Here is a 4,349-nt window from a genome sequence, read left to right as displayed (position 1 = left end):
ATATCCTTAGAGTACTGATAGCAGTAGTAACGTTGATACAGTTTGCAAAGTGGTGTTCCTGTCTAAAGGACTGAACATTTTGCACCTCAAGCCTGAGTTTGAGTAGCTTATTATCTTCCTAAGTTGAAACTGCCCCAGGAGACCTTAGGCAATCTGTAGGATCTCAACCTGTTTTTCTCCACATTCCAGTCCATTCCTCTCCCCTCTTGGCTGCTCATCCTTCGGAGAAGGGCAGGGTTCTCTTCTAGGCTCAGACACCTCAAGGAAGTGTTTAAGAATGAATCTGACCCCAAAAAGTGTATCATAGTAACTTCTAGTGGATCTGATCTTGAGGCTTTGTAAGTCAGCAAGATTTTGGTCTCCAGGAAATTCCAAAATACTTTTTAGGTCCTACTCACAATAATTTGGCACAGTTTTCTGATTTTTAGTGTCCCAATGAGAGGCAGTGGCTAGTTGTTTACTCCTCTTACAGTGCCCACCTGAGTGCCAGCACTTAATGACTGCTGACTACGTGGCACCACTATAATGATAGCACCACTGATAGCACCACTAGAACAACAATATTATTAAATCATTTTCCCAGAGGAGATTATAGACAATGATGAAACAAAAGAAGAAAAGTATAAATATAAATGATGTTAGTCTTGGAGAAAATCACTAGTTTATTCAGCAGGAAGAAAAAGACAACAATTATCTGAAACCCTGCAGTACCTACAGATGAAGGGTTAAGATTCCCATGACCTCCATCTAACTACAGGTTTTATTTGGACAAAATATAGATTCAGAGAGAACCTGTCCTTGCACAGCTGAAATGCCCTTTCTCCTGTTTCCTTTCCCACTGGAGTAATTAGCTATGGTAGCAGTTCAAAAGTGGTTGCCTGGCATTTATGATTAGAATTGTTAATTCCAAATTGCTAAATATTTCATTTAATAAGGAGAACAGTCTGCTTAAAATCTCACTTCTGCCTTCATTTTTACATTTGAGGTTACAAGTAACATCTACAAATTATTGTACCTGAGAGATTAGAGAGTGTATGTTCCCCCTGTTTTTCAATGTGCTCACATGATGCATTTTATAGCATTTCAGGTCTAGTTATTTGGTTGTTTTCTGTATATAAGCAATGAGAGCCCTGTCCAGCAACACTGGCTCTCCACGTGGTACTGTGAATAGTCCCACTGAAATCAGGGCTTTATTCAGCATGCCTGATGATAATGGCTTGCTAGATTGGGCCAGATCTCCTAACTTCCCCCCAATTCTTTCTGAGGTTTTTTTTCAAACCATTTGGAAGAGAAAAATGTATATTAAAACACCCAAACCAGTAAAAATTACAAAGTACCCATAAGAATTGACGAGATTTTAAGATTTAGCTTTTAAGGCCACTAGTGGGATCATTTGTTGGCTTTTTGTGTAACACGGTCAGTAACTGTGTCATCCAACGATACTCTCTGTTAAGTGGCCACACTTACGCTCAACGAAATCAAAGGTCTGAAAAGGCATTCAGTCTTTATTTTTCAAGAGTCTAAGTCTTTGCTTCATAATGGATTTCAATGACTAATCAACTTAATTTTGAAAACGTGTCAAGCTTTAAGTTCCAAAAATTGTTCTTGACAATATCTCTCTAAATTAGTCTTTGCTTTTGCCTACACTAATTATTGTTTTATCTATATACTATAGATCTCAGAGGGGGTTGTCAGTAATAAAATGATTAAAAATATATTGTTAGCAAGCATTTAAGTAAAAATTATTTTTACTGTAATTTTTTAATCATCAACTGTCAGGGATTTGAGTCATGCCCAATTTACAATGAAATCTGCATTTCTAACACCTGGAGAAGATAACTTATTCTATTGGCTTATGCTAACAAAGAGTACTCCAACAAATCTTTGGGATCACAAAGTGGAAGCCTACCTATCCGGTCATAAATTATAAGCAGTCTCATTAATTTATTTCAGGTTAGCACAGGAAGGGTTTTTTATAACCACGGTTGCTATAAGGCAGGTAGAGTGCCTAGCAGCATGCACGGATTCCAGAGAGGTTTGTGATCTTCTCATCCTGCTGTGTTCAAAGTTTTAAGGATTGTCTTGAAGCGAATGTTTGATGGATAGCATACAGTGCTCTTCCATCCGGCACTGTGAGTCATAGCATTGTGTATTGTACCAGTTTATTCAACTTCCACAGACCAGCATATCCCACACAGAGACCTAAGTGTTTCTTTTTCTTTTCTCTAAGGACAAACTTTCTGATTCTACTTTATATTCTTTATCCACAGCTTGTGAAGTGGAATAGAGTTCCAAATGTGGAGATGGTGACTTGACTCTGCTTTTTTTTTTTTTTTTTTTTTTTGCGTGGAGAAATAAGCCTTGATTAATGATGAGTTTCTGTTCACAGTGTTCTTTCTTTTAAAAGGCAAAACCTGTTCTCTGTGTGTGTGGAAGATGACAGATTGACAGCCCTGGGAGACTGAAAGCCCTCTGTTTATCCCCAGTACAGATGCAACACAGCTAGTAAAAATGCAACTTCCTGTGAGCTACCCTGCCAATGTATTTCAGCCCCGGTCTGCATAGTCAGGGAAACATTCAGGACGCTAGAGGTTATTTTAGTTATCCAGGCTGTGCGGTCCTTTGTCTTTGCAGAAGCTACCCACCACTGTGATGGCAGTTTCTGTGATCTGGGTGTCTGAGAACATCAGCTTTCATTGAGCAGCCATCACATGGTAGTGACTTTCATTTAAGACTGATCAGGTCTGAATTTGAACTGTGTTTCATAGATAAATGCCTTAATGTCTGGTTTCCCATCACCTGTGCCTTCCAGCTACTCTGAGTGTCCCTTGTTTCAAAAGAAAAGAAAGAGAGGTTATATTTTGCAATTTTTGGCTTGGGAAAGTGATGTTAGCTGATGATACGTGGGGCTGATTGCATTCATTTCAGTGCCTTGGTGCCTCTTTGAAACTGGTGGGGATATGCCATGAGATTTTTGTGACTCTTCTTGCATGGCTATAAAATTCAATTAGTTCAGAGGGAATAGCTGGGGGAGCGGCCTGAGCATGTGACAGTGAATAACATAGTGAATGAGTGGTTATTTACCCACTGATTATTGCAAGAGATTTTCACAGATGTGGATTAGGAGGATTATAGATCATAAAATGCTTTAGTACCATTTTGGGAAGTGGTTCACTGGAGATGTAAATGAGGAGATATTGTTAATGATCAGTTTCTTAGCACATTCCTGTTTCAAGGAAGCCAAAATTAAACAGGCGTTCTGCAGTGGGGATAGGAAAAGGAACACGTTGGCTGGGCATACGGCTGTCTCGGGACAGCAGGCGTTGGTGAGGGAGAGGAGGAGATTGAGGCAGGAATACTCTTGTGATCAAAGAGAAACAGAAGGCACGAAAAAACATGCAGAGGAAAGGTGACCAGAGAAACTCCTTGGGATCTTTCTTCATGTTCTGTGCCTGGCGTTTAGTCATACTGCAGTACTCAGAAAGTGAGTTTAAGATTATGTGATTATAGTGAATTTTGGTCAGGGATCTGCTCAGGCAGCCCAAGTGAAATACACTCTTTTATTGCTATTTTTTCCCTGAAAATAAGGTTCTGTATAGTCCTGGTGCAAGGAATTCAGCAGTTGCAGAAATTACTGAGGGGACATTTGGTCTTTGTGAACATGCGGTGAAGTGCTGCCTTGCACTACTACGGTGGCAGTATATGATTAATATTGCAATTAATAGCTCATGTTTCTCCCCTGTGCACCCAGATACTGAGCTGTCTGAAACCTGATTCAAGAGATCTTGCTGCAGCTGCGGTGTTCTTGGTACAACTCCCCTGTGCTTTTATAACACTGTTACCAATATTTCAATGCTATTCTATTCCCAAAGTCCCCAAATCTTATTTAGTCTTTTTTTTTTTTTCCTTTTTTCCCATTTTCTACAAATAACATTTGCTGCAAGGATGTGAATATTCTCTCCATGTTGATGAAGGTCTACCTAACACTGAGCTCTGTTATTTCTGTATTTCCACACTGAATTCTAGAGCATGACAGCAATTCGCTCTGTCCTCCAAGACAAGGAGGGAACTCATACCATGAAAGATTGAAAGAGTTTGAGCCGCTGAAGGTCCTTTACAAAATCTTTCCATCCAGCTCTAGAATCTGCGCAATCCCAAACACTTCACATATATGCCTGATGGAGAATTTTGACACTGCTTTCATCTGCTGTAGGATTTTGAGAACATTAAGGAGCTTTCTGGGACCACATTTAGTTACTCACAAAAAGTGCAAATTCAGGATAGCTGGGGTTTTTTGGTAAGTTTTCTGAGGTTTTAACTCATCGGATACAGCTTTTTTTAATGGCTCA

Source organism: Platalea leucorodia (assembly GCF_965183815.1).
Source record: "Platalea leucorodia genome assembly, chromosome: 3".
Classification (NCBI taxonomy): domain Eukaryota; kingdom Metazoa; phylum Chordata; class Aves; order Pelecaniformes; family Threskiornithidae; genus Platalea; species Platalea leucorodia.
Note: the sequence above shows the minus strand (reverse complement) of the source record.